Source organism: Jaculus jaculus, chromosome 17 (assembly GCF_020740685.1).
Source record: "Jaculus jaculus isolate mJacJac1 chromosome 17, mJacJac1.mat.Y.cur, whole genome shotgun sequence".
Lineage (NCBI taxonomy): Eukaryota > Metazoa > Chordata > Mammalia > Rodentia > Dipodidae > Jaculus > Jaculus jaculus.
The window spans coordinates 49062698-49075185 of NC_059118.1; the positions used below are offsets into that span (position 1 = coordinate 49062698).

Sequence of the window (12488 nt, forward strand, 5' to 3'; positions counted from 1 at the left end):
AGGAAGGCTCTACCTGGGCCGTCAGTGTGAAGGTGGAGAAAGGCTGTGTCTGGGCCGTCAGTGTGAAGGAGGAGGAAGGCTGTGTCTGGGCCGTCAGTGTGAAGGTGGAGGAAGGCTGTGTCTGGGCAGTCAGTGTGAAGGTGGAGGAAGGCTGTGTCTGGGCCGTCAGTGTGAAGGTGGAGGAAGGCCGTGTCTGGGCCGTCAGTGTGAAGGTGGAGGAAGGCTGTGTCTGGGCAGTCAGTGTGAAGGTGGAGGAAGGCTGTACCTAGGCCGTCAGTGTGAAGGTGGAGGAAGGCCGTGTCTGGGCCGTCAGTGTGAAGGCGGAGGAAGTCCGTGTCTGGGCCGTCAGTGTGAAGGTGGAGGAAGGCTGTGTCTGGGCCGTTAGTGTGAAGGAGGAGGAAGGCTGTACCTGGGCCGTCAGTGTGAAGGCGGAGGAAGGCCGTGTCTGGGCCGTCAGTGTGAAGGTGGAGGAAGGCCGTACCTGTGCCGTCAGTGTGAAGGAGGAGGAAGGCTGTACCTGGGCCGTCAGTGTGAAGGTGGAGGAAGGCTGTGTCTGGGCCGTCAGTGTGAAGGAGGAGGAAGGCTGTGTCTGGGCCGTCAGTGTGAAGGCGGAGGAAGGCTGTACCTGGGCCGTCAGTGTGAAGGAGGAGGAAGGCTGTACCTGGGCCGTCAGTGTGAAGGTGGAGGAAGGCCGTGTCTGGGCCGTCAGTGTGAAGGTGGAGGAAGGCCGTGTCTGGGCCGTCAGTGTGAAGGTGGAGGAAGGCTGTGTCTGGGCCGTCAGTGTGAAGGCGGAGGAAGGCTGTACCTGGGCCGTCAGTGTGAAGGCGGAGGAAGGCTGTACCTGGGCCGTCAGTGTGAAGGAGGAGGAAGGCCGTGTCTGGGCCGTCAGTGTGAAGGAGGAGGAAGGCCGTGTCTGGGCCGTCAGTGTGAAGGCGGAGGAAGGCTGTACCTGGGCCGTCAGTGTGAAGGTGGAGGAAGGCTGTACCTGGGCCGTCAGTGTGAAGGAGGAGGAAGGCTGTACCTGGGTCTTCAGTGTGAAGGTGGAGGAAGGCTGTATATGGGCCGTCAGTATGAAGGCGGAGGAATTCTGTGTCTGGGTGGTCATTGTGAAGGTGTGACCACCTGAGGCAGAGAAGCACAGCAGCGACAGGGACTTGGTGGCTGCTGCTTCACATTATCAGGGACTAGAAATCAGACTGCAAACCTGAATCCAGGCTCAGCTATAAAATCTGAAGACCTGCCTCCCACAGACACACTTCCTTCAGCAAGGCTTCCCTTCCCAAAGGTTTCATCATGTTCCAAACTAGTGCTCCTTTCTGGGAGTCAAGCGTTCAGATACATAAGCCTGTAGGGAACATTTCACAGCCAAATCATAAGGGGACTGTAGAAAGATCAATTTAATGGGTTTTTGAGTATAATCAACCCACTGGAAGTCATACTTTTGGAGGCATGGATCAAACATGTGCCCACCTGTGTTTCTTCCCTTAGAGAGGTACTTTCAGGAATGGAAGGAAATGGGGGAGGTTATCAGTGAAGGCTCTTGTAGAGTTAAGTGACAAGAAGTGAGAGGAGAGAGAAATGAAAAGGGAGACATCTAGAGAGAAGAGACTTGGAGGATCAGGTGCAGAGACAGTGTGAGCTTGGGCCTGAGTTCTCGAATAGAAGACTGCTAGTGACACTTACCTGGTCTATGAGGAAAGAAAGGTGTGGACGTCAGGCTTGAGTGGAAGTCCACTTGAGCAAGCCCAGGAACTGGGGTGGTTGATTGATGGATTGCTCTTGCAGTGGCAACTGTCTTCAGGGATTTTTGTGAAAGAGCTCTAGGACTATGGAAAACGTCTGGGAGCAGGAAGAAGGACCTGGAACTATGCAGTTAGTCACCCCACCAGCCACACTGTAGTGCTGGGATTGGGAGGAGGTGGAAGGAGAGGTTTGTGGGCTCCTGATAGAGAAATGTTTCAGGCAGCAGAGAGGATCTAGAAAAGCACTGATCCTGTGTGTCTGACTTTGACTTCGTGGTTTTAGTGGTAAATAGGCACCGAGCAGGGCCAGCAGTGGGAGGGAGGAAGCCAGTAGAAAGGCAAGTCATGGACGAGGAACTCCAAGGTAGCACACAGTGCAAGTGACGCAGTGGAGTTTGTGGGCTGGGCCTGGGGTTGTGGGGAAGTACACTTGTCCTCCCGGGGCCCTGGTTTGCAGTCTTTTCTAAAGCTCGTTGTGGAAGTTGTGGGAACTTCCTTTGAGGCTCTGAAGAGGTTGTTGGGAGGTGGAAAGTGGCTTCTGGGAGTGTCCCTTGTGGGTGTTCTGGGAGCCCAGCTTACAGTCCGTGTGGTTGGAGGGAAAGGGCTGGTGGAATGGGATGCCCCTCAGTCCCCCACCCTTGATGAGGAGTTTGTGCACACAGAACAGGAAGGTGAGCCGTCTCCACTCTATGGCTTCCAGGTAAGCCTAGGTGGTAGGTATCCCTATTGAAAAGTAGACATCTTCTGAACACAGCCTCAGTTTACCTTATCTAGTTTAAAGATAACACCAACTCCATAGACTGAAGACTTATGGTGTTGGGACTCAGTTAACTGCTCTGGAGACATGACCTCAGCCAACTGATACACAACACTAAATCATTAAAAGGAATCCCCAAATTCAAATGAAGGAATAGGTTTCCAGAGTTTGTGGGACTTGTTTGCAGCCTTATGGGTGGGAGGGACAGAGTCTGGTCTTGAACCCGGGGCTGTGGCTGGAGGATGTACACCCAATCCCTGCTGAGTATCTCAGCTACTGGGTGCTGTCTTGTCACCACAGTGAACAGTTCATGGCTGCTTCTAGGGAGTGTGACTGCCACACCCTCCAGCCTGCAGCCACACTTCCTTCATGCAGCTTCATTCCTCGTCCTGCTCATTGGGCCCAAAGGTTACTTCTTCCTGTTTTCTGCCTGTCACTTGACCCTCTACCTTCCACAGCCAGGGCCCAAGGGAGCCCTTTGCTTTACCTTCATTTTGTTGTTTTTGTTGATGTTGTGCACAAACTTATTATAGTTTATTAACTGAAAAGTAACCAAAATTTACTTTAATTACATTTTAATCATTAAAAATTTTAACAAGCACTTGAAAACTGTTCAGCTGGGCATGACATTGTCCTAAATTTTAGATAAAGGCCAAATTTGAGTGACAGTTCATCCAATCTTATAACTAGATATAAGGAATAATACAGATGAATAAATAGTTGCATATATATCTAAAGTATTTGATTTTTTAAAAAGAAAATATACTTACCTCTGGTGAACATTTGATTGGCATTTACAATAGTGAGTAATATCTTTATATCTGCTTCTGATGGCCTACAAATACTGCATCTAAATTCCACAAAGTAGCAGTGATAAATACCTAGTATCATTTGTTGTTATAAAATATAGTCAATCATTTGGGCACTGCTGGGGCTTGAACCCAGGGCCTCATGCATGCTAAGTAATTGCTGTGCCACTGAGCCACACCCCGACTCTAAAGCCCCATCTTTTATTCATAGCACTTCCTTTCTTGTTACTGTGCATCTAACCTTAGATCTTAGGTATTTATTCTTTCAGTGTTTTTTTTTTTTTTTTTTTCTGCCCTGCCTAACACAAGGGGTCACATCGGCAGGCTCTTCTTCAAGTGTGTGCTCAAGGACACAGCCCTAAGCCCCCCGACACCTGAACCTGGGTGAACCTAGGGGCTGGGAGGTTACTTCTTCCTAGAGCAACTGCTTTAGAAGAAGGGGAAGAAGAATTTGTGGAGGTTCTGGGCTAGGTAGGACAAGTAGAAGATTCCAGAAGGAAGCTGTTTCAACAAAGGCTCTGAGAGTCCTGAAGAGAGTAGCATTCTTTGTGGGTAGTGACCACCATCAAAGAAGAAAAAGCCAGCAGATGGAGTTAAAGACCCAATTGTCTTTTGTTAGTGATCTGTGAACCTGAGTTGTGCAGAAAGGTTTAGGGAAACAGAAACAAGGACCAAAAAGCAGGTTAGTCATTTCAAAATGACTCCATCCAGGTTTGAAAAGGGCAGACTTCCTTCCTGACCAAGAGGCTCAGGAGCCTTTCTGTTGCCTATTATGAATCTCTATCTTTTGGAAAGCTATCCCATCTTGCAATTGATCTCTGTGTACATGACTTCTAGCACCAGTGACCCCAGTCTGGTTTGGTATGGTTTTCTGTGGCCCAGACAGGAGCTGAATGACCTCCCATAACATTTAACACCAAGGCGAGCACATTGGAGACCCGTTGGTATGCTTAGGGCAAACTAAACATGTTTGCTGAATTGAAATGGAATTTTATTTACATTCTTGGTCTGCAATGAGTGACTAAGTTGAGATGAAACTGTAAGCTAGTTCTTTGTGTCTACTTTTAGGGTTGTTTAGTGCTTAGAACATAAATTTCATGTTGTTTACATCTGTTTCTAACTTGCAAACTAATTTGTGACTCAAATGCTGATAATTTAACTATGTTTAAAGCATAACATTCCATTCGCACTTTCTTTGTGTGGAGTTGACATACCCCAAGAAATCATACATATATATTATTATTGCCCTTATTTTTTTTTTCTTTTGGACAAGTTTTCTTAGATTTGTGTGGACCACATGTAGCAGCTTTCTTTTTTTTTTTTAAATTTTTTTATTTATTTATTTGAGAGCGACAGACACAGAGAGAAAGACAGATAGAGGGAGAGGGAGAGAATGGGTGCGCCAGGGCTTCCAGCCTCTGCAAACGAACTCCAGATGCATGCGCCCCCTTGTGCATCTGGCTAACGTGGGACCTGGGGAACCGAGCCTCGAACCGGGGTCCTTAGGCTTCACAGGCAAGCGCTTAACCGCTAAGCCATCTCTCTAGCCCAGCTTTCTTGAGCTTTGAAGTGGCACATTCAGAATTCTCTCACGTGTTACACTACCTGTCACATGGCATCCTCTCCATTCATTTCTGTCCCAGGGCCTCTGAACTACATTTATAAGAATAGTTTGAGGAAAATGTTCTATCCGAAGAGATGCAATCTGGAAATATCCTCGAGTCCAGCAAATTCAGTGTGTGTCATTTAGGAACAGCGGTATGTGCTTCCGGAGGCCTTCTATTTTAAGCAAGTTTGACCTCCCATTAAGCAAGATCAAGCAAAAACTCTTGGCATTTTTCTTAATGACAGTTTCTAGAAGTTTTGCCAGGAACACAAGGCTGAAGGGTAATCAGTGGAAAACTAGCTTCAAGTAAAAATGTGTTCTATTAGAAGACTGCCATGTCTTTGGACTCAAGAAATATGGCCACCTACAGCAAGCTGGACTCAACAAATGATTTGTAATGTGCTTTCTATTCATTTCTTTCTTCCTTCCTCTGCCTTCCTCCCTCCTTTTCTTCCTTTCTCCCTCTCTCTTTTTCTCCTTCCCTCCCTCCCCTCTTTTTCATTTTTTTGCCTGTATGTTTGTGCGCATGCGTAATATAGAGTGTGTGGTGGGTATGTGGTATATTCACGTGATATGTGCCTTTGCTTGCCTGCCACTGGGTGGCTTGGCTGTAGAAACCTAAGAGGAGCACCAGGTGCTGAGCTCCATTGTTGTTCTGGCTGCTCTTGTTCAGAGCCAGAGTCTCTTTTTACTGATTTTGGAGTGTGTGGGTCTCCAAGAATCCCTGGGTCTCTGCTCCCCTGCGGCACTGGGGTTACAGGTGCGTGGGTGGCCATGCCCAGCTGTTTCACTTGGATCTGGAGATTTGAACTGAGGCAATCCCAGGCCCCCTCAGGCCTTCATGCTGGTGTAGGAAGTACATTTACCACTGAGCCATCTCTTCTGCCTGTCATGTGTTTTTTAATTATCTAAAAAACAAAAAGAAAACAAAAAAAAAAATAGGGGCTGGAGAGATAGACACTTGCTTATAAAGCCTAACAGTCTGGGTTCAGTTCCCTAGTACCCATGTAAAGCCAGATGCACAAAGTGGCACACGAGTCTAGAGTTCCTTTGCATTAGCAGGAGGCCCTGGTACATATATTCTCACTCTGTCTCTGTCTGCCTCTTTCTTTCTCAAATAAATAAATAAAAATATTTTTAAAATGGGTTTGATGAATCATTTATCAACTTCCTTATAATACTGGAGCTCTGTGTGTAACTTTTTTTTTTTTAAGTTTCCAGTGGTTAGTCTTCTTTGATGCATTTGTGATAAATATATGATGTAGGTATGGTTTTGAAAGTCCACAGTAACTTTAACGTAGTTTAAGATATTGAGTTAAGGTTTCTGGGCTGGCATTGCTGGGGATTTCCTAACCATCAGCTTCCCATCAGTATTCCCTTCTCAGGTTTATTTTCCAAAACAACAACACACAATTCAGGCTCTTGTCCAGTTTGGCAAAGAACAAGTGTACATGCGCACAGTTTGTCTGCAGGTTATTCTGAGCACGGATTTCCAATGTAGTGTTAAAATTAACAAAGGTGCTGTGGGCTTTTGCTCTTCTCTCCTTTGTCTTCCATGATCATTCAGTAACTCTGACCTGTAGCAGACAAATCATCACATGGACATGTGTGCATACACACACATGAACATACACACATGCACACACACTCACATGCACACACTCACACATGCACACATGAACACACACACACAATTTTCAGACTAGGTAGCCTATATACTTAATATTAAGGTTGTTGGCAGAATTAGATGTCTGATGAAATATCAGTCTATTTCCTGGAACCTGGGTTCCTGGCTGGCAGTCTCCTTTCCCTATGACCATCCCAGTTACCTCCTCTTAGACATAGTCTGCCTGCATGCACACCGAATCTTTCTGTCTGTTTTTGCAAAGTGACAGTATATGGTTGTTCCTCTTTTTTGCTTCCCCCCTTAATGTTGTTTCTTAGAGATTGATTCTTATCTGAGTGTGCAGAGTACTGGAGGCATCTGACTTCCTTGCCTTTTCTGAAAGCTCTGTTGTACTTTCAGGGACAGCTTTGGCTTTTTGTACTGCTGGGTGTGCTGTCATTTGGAGTGACAAGGTCAGGGCAGGGTCTCTGTTCACCTTCCCCAGTGCTTGGAGAGCTCAGAGTGGCACTTGTGGTGGGAGCTGTGTGACGGGGGTGTTTATACTGCTCCCCTCGGAGGGAGAGAGGTCACTGGATAGAACCAGTAGTAGGACATTGAAGAGACTCATGACCATGGGTATCAGGGGCAAAAGTTGTTCCACCTCCAAATAGCCGGGTAACTGTGGCACTTGTCTGGGATTCTTGTTAGTCTACATCTGCTGAAAATGGTGCTTTTTAAAAAAATTGTTGGATAGGGTATGTGGTGGGAAGTCTTGATTGTCAACTTGACAGGCTCTAGATGGGCGTGGCTGAGAGGGAGTTTCTAGATTAGGTTAATTGAGGTGGGAGCCTCACCCTATCGGTGGGTGGCACCAGCCATGGACTGGGGCCCCGGACTAAGTAAAAAAGAGAAGGTGAGCTGAGCACCAGCACGTGTTGCTCTCGGCTTCCTGGTAGCAGGTGCAGTGTGACCAGATGCCTGGTTTCTCCCTGTCCGTCTTCCCAACCATGGTACCTTAACCATGAGCCCTTAACTGTGAACCAAATAGGCCCTTCCTCCCTCTCTCTATTCCCCACCATGGTGGGCTGTACTTTAACTGAACCAAAATAAACCCTTCCTTCCTTAAGTTGCTTGTGTTAGGTATTTGTCATAGCAATGAAAGAAATAAAGAAGTAATTAACACAGGATGGACCATTCCTGAGGCATTGCAGAGCCAGGTTGATGGTGTAGAGCGTGTAGAGAAGGCTCCTTTTCCATCTTCCCACCCTAGAAAACCATTGCCTATATTGTCCTCAGATTGCTGACATATCACATATTAAATGGATAAGAAGAGATACTACACTTGACCTGGGCCTGAAGCCCATATGTTTGATGGAAACCATGTTAAGGCCAGTACAGCAGTGTGATTTCCACACCTTCAGTGGTTACAAGGAAAGGTTGGTATGTTTTAGGTTGTAAAGAATTCTTTGAAATTAATAAAAAAGGTAAAACGAAGAATGTTTTGGAGAGTATAGACTACAAACCAAGAACCCTTATTTTTTGCTTTTTCAGTGGATTTGGCTGAAATATTGTACCTGTACATGTACCATTTTCTTGTGTATATTTCAGTGCAGACTGGCTGATGTGGGTTGACCTTTGTGGCTCTGGACTCTTAGACTCCTCTCCTGTCCTTGTTAGAGTAAAAGGTTATATTGGGCTGCAGAGATAGCTTAGTGGTTAAGGCATTTGCCTGCAAAGCTAAAGGCCCTGGTGTGCCCATTCTCTCTCTCTCTCTCTCTCTCTCTCTCTCTCCTCTTCTTTTCCTCTCTCTCTTTAGCAAATAAATAAGTAAAAATAAAGAAGTTTTTAAAAAGTTACATTAAGAGATAAGTTTATACAAATTGTGGAGGGAAAAGAAATTAAAACATTTTCTTTAATTTGTTTTAATGTGTAGGGCCTAGGGTAAATTTCACAAAAGGATAATAAAGCTAAGACTTTTTCTGGTTGCTTTCAGCCCTGTTGAGTTAGCATTTATCTGTTTTTTTTAAAGTATTTTATTTATTTACTTATTTGAGAGGGAGAGAGAGAAAGAGAGAGAGGAGGCAGAGAGAGACAGAACAAGCACCCTAGGGTCTCTAGCCTCTACAAATGATCTCCAGATACATGTTCCACCTTGTGCATCTGGCTTACATGGATCCTGAGGAATTGAGCCTGGGTCCTCAGGCTTCATAGGCAAGTTACTTAACTGCTAAGCCATCTCTCCAGCTGAGATTTTCTTTTTTGAGACAGTGCCTCACATAGTGTAGGGTTGCCTCAAACCCCATATGTAGCTAAGGATGACCTTGAACTTCTTTTTCAATTTTTTAAACTGTAATGTGCAGAGCAGTGTTTATAGTACTCCTCCCCCATCCACTGGCTCTTACATTCTTCCTCCCTCCTCTTTTGCATAGTCCCTGAGCCCTGGAGAAGGTGATACAGATATCCTAATTAGGGCTCAGCACTCAACAGTCTATATTCTCAGTACTTTGATTAGCTATGAGTTTCCCCAGTAACCACTGCAAAAAATCTTCTTTGACCAAAGCTGAGAGCAGCACTAACCTAGTGGTATAAGCATAAATATTAATAACCAGTTTCATGGGCAAAACATATCCATTTAGCCAAACAATTGTAGTAGTTTCCTTCCAGTAGCCTATGACCTGTCCAGCCACAGAGTTTTGACTAGGTATTTTTAGTTTCAGCCATGAATTCCCTCTCATGAAGCGGCCCACAAATCCAGTCGTAGACCGGTTGGTTAACCCCATAACAGTCATGCGCCTGCAGAGCACCTACTGGCACTATGAGAGCTAGCCAGCAGGAAAACTTCCATGTTAGTTCCAGTTTGTAACTGAAGCACACAGTGTTTTTGAAAATAGGGTCTTACATCTAGCTTTTGTGGGCAACCAGGAGCAGTGGCAATGGTGTGTGTTGTTTGGCCTCAGGGGCCTCCCTGACTAACAACTTGGTGTGCCTTGAACTTCTATCCACCTGTCACCACTTCCCCCCACCTTGCAAGTGCTGGGATTCTAGGTTTGCACCACACCTGGTTTAGGTTTATGCCAGGCTGGGGTTGGAACCCAGGCGTCTGTGCATGCTAGATAAGCACTCTGCCAAATGAGATACACCCCAGCCCATTACTGTAGTTTTATGGTTAGTTTCATCACATTGCAAAACATCAGCTTAGATGTGTTTTTCATCTTTCTACTTAAGAATTCCAAGTGTGTTTAGAAATATCGTTATCTGATGCCAGTTTAGCTGTTTTGGTTTATAAGATAATGAAGCTGTAAATGGAATATCAGTTCTGCTCTTCAGACACAGGGTGAGGCTCTGACTCATCAGAATAATGAGTAATGAATTACCCCTGTGTGTCTTAGGTGAAAATGCGGAGATCTTGAAAAGACAATAAGCCGTGAAACAATTTCAAATTGACTGCTATGATGTCTTATTAGAGTGGAAAGCTCTCGCTCTTGTACTCGTACTTGGCAGCCTTCAAATACCTGTTAGATGCATCTGGGTTTGGTTCCCTGCTGCAAAAGACTTGAAGACGTTAGATAAGAGCAAGAGAGAGAAGTGTAAGAAAATAGCCTGGCTGAATTCTGCTAAACCAAAGGAAATGAATATAAATCAGAAATGAATTGACTGAGGAGGGCCAAGGCTGCATGGTCATGGAGATGGTACAAGGAAGGCCTCCAAGTGTGGGACACCTGTGCATCTCATTTCCTGAAGGGAACCCTGTCAGGGTTTTTTTTTTTTTTTTTTTTTTTTTTAATGTGTAAGAGTGACAGAGAGAAGAGAGAGAGAGAGAGAAGTGGCATGCCAGGGCCTCTAGCCATTGCAGTAGAGCTTCCAGACATGTGCACCCTTGTGCTCAAGGGCAACCTTGCGCTTGTATCACCATGTGTGACTGGCTTCTGTGGGACCTGGAGAGGTGAACATGGGTCCTCAGGCTTTGCAGGCAAGTGCCTTAACTGCTAAGTCATCTTCCCAGCCCCTTTGTTTGTTCTGTTTTTAAATGAACTCTCTTTAGGAGTTCTAGGCTCAAGTGAAAGTTCTCATATCACCATTAGTACATTGATAAAAATGACAATGAAGGACTAGACATGGGGCTGTGAGATGACTCAGCAGTAAGAGTGCTTGCTGTGTAAGCACAAGGGCTTGATTCATCCTGAGTTCTATTCCCCAGCATCTATGTACACAGCTTGTCATGGCCACACACCTCTGCAAACTCAGTCCTATAGGGAACAGAGACTAAAGAATTGTTGGGGCTCACTGATCAGCTAGTGTGACCAAATATGGTAGCTCTCGGTTGGAAACAATTGTTGGTCAATCTTGTAAAATATTAAAAAATATAAAACAGGGGAATTATTAATCATGGAATGCTGGAATAGAAAGAGGGCATTAACTAGAGAGGGATAAAAATTGAAAAGTCTGGAGTTTAATAATTATGTACTAGTGTTAGATATTTTTGTGTGTGCATGTACACAGGGTGCATGCATCTGCACACATACATACACATAATATAGTACACCACACATACTGTGCACACATGTGTGGATGCCAGAGGAGAACACTGGGTGTCCTCTTCCTCTATTGCTCATCTATGTGTTTCTCAGTATGGCTCATTTAAACTACATTTCCTACTTTGGATTTTTTTTTTTTTTTGTAGAGGCATGTGAACTTTGGCCCCATATTATTATCTTAAGGGGAGTCTGTGATTTTGTTTCTGGCTAGAGCCAAGGCCCATCTATGTGATGTGTGTGTGTGTGTGTGTGTGTGTGTGTGTGTGCATGCATGTCTCTCTCAGAGGGCAGGCTTCATCTGTGTGCTGTCCCCTTTCAGAGGTTTGAGGCTCAAGGCATGTCTTAGCGTTATGTGGCATCTCCATTTCATCCTTCCACCTTTGCTTCTAGAGTTTCCTTTCAAGCTGTAGGCTACCTGGACAGGTGTATGATTCAGGCAAAGGCCTATTCTGAAGGCGCTTGATTCTCTAATTTCTGAGTTCTTACCTTTCAGATTTCTGAGGGATTCTTTTCTTTTGCTAGTTCAGCTGTATATGGAAGTGATCAGTAAATCACATGAACCCAGATTTAATATATAAGTACAGGGGGTTACTTGCAGCCTATCTATAGACAGGTGAAGATTCCAGGGTTAACACACTGCTCTTGTATTTTACCTAAGCCTAGCTCTTGGTTCTTAATATCATCTCCAATAGAAGGACCCAGAGTGCCTTAGAGAAACAATTCTTAGACTGGGCCATCAAATATACAAGATGGACCTCAAACATTTTGTAGTTCCAGAAAGTTCTCACAAACAAACCAAACCCAAAGCCAATAAAATCCATAGATGGTAATGGTTTGTTAGGCCATAGGTGTCAATCAAAGTTGGTCAAGCTTAGAACAATTTGTACAACCTAAAGAAGAAAAAAATATTAGATTACAGGAGTATAAATTAAAGAAATATAGAATATAAATGTAAGAATTATAGAAGTTTTGTTATAATGAAGTATAAAATGAACAATTCAGGAGGCTAGTCTAAAATAATGGCTTCCTGTAAATTTTATTTAATAGTCAAATATGTCAACACAGTTCATTAACTGGTAAGTACACTGTACTACTGCAGGATGTTTATCAGGTAAGCTGGTAGTGAGGTATCTGTACTATAGTAGGAGTGAGGACCTCTGTACTATTTATTATCTGCATCATTTTTTTGTAAACCTGGAACTATTATAAACAGTAAAACTTGTTTTACAGCTGAGGCTTTTTATCCTAGTTTAGGTTTGTTAGTTTTGCTCTTTTGATAAATATTGGGTTTATCATATTGGAGGTTGAAACTTCTATTATTTTGGCCTTCCTCCCTTATTATCTCCTTTCTCTTAAGTATTTTATTTATTTATTTGAGGAAGAGAGAGGGAGAGAGGAAGAGAGAAAGGGGGGTGCTATGGCCCCTAGCCACT

At 44.5% G+C, this 12488-nt stretch overlaps 1 protein-coding gene and 1 non-coding gene across 2 annotated transcripts in view; one reads left to right on the top strand and one right to left on the bottom strand.

Annotated features, from left to right (window-relative positions):
• The window catches only part of Mboat1 (membrane bound O-acyltransferase domain containing 1), a 126026-nt gene that overhangs the window by 12600 nt on the left and 100938 nt on the right, over positions 1-12488 (top strand). The gene's annotated exons all lie outside the window — the stretch shown is intronic.
• On the bottom strand, positions 7702-7888 carry LOC123455710. Its single transcript, XR_006634088.1, has one exon. It is a non-coding gene; the product is annotated as a U2 spliceosomal RNA (small nuclear RNA).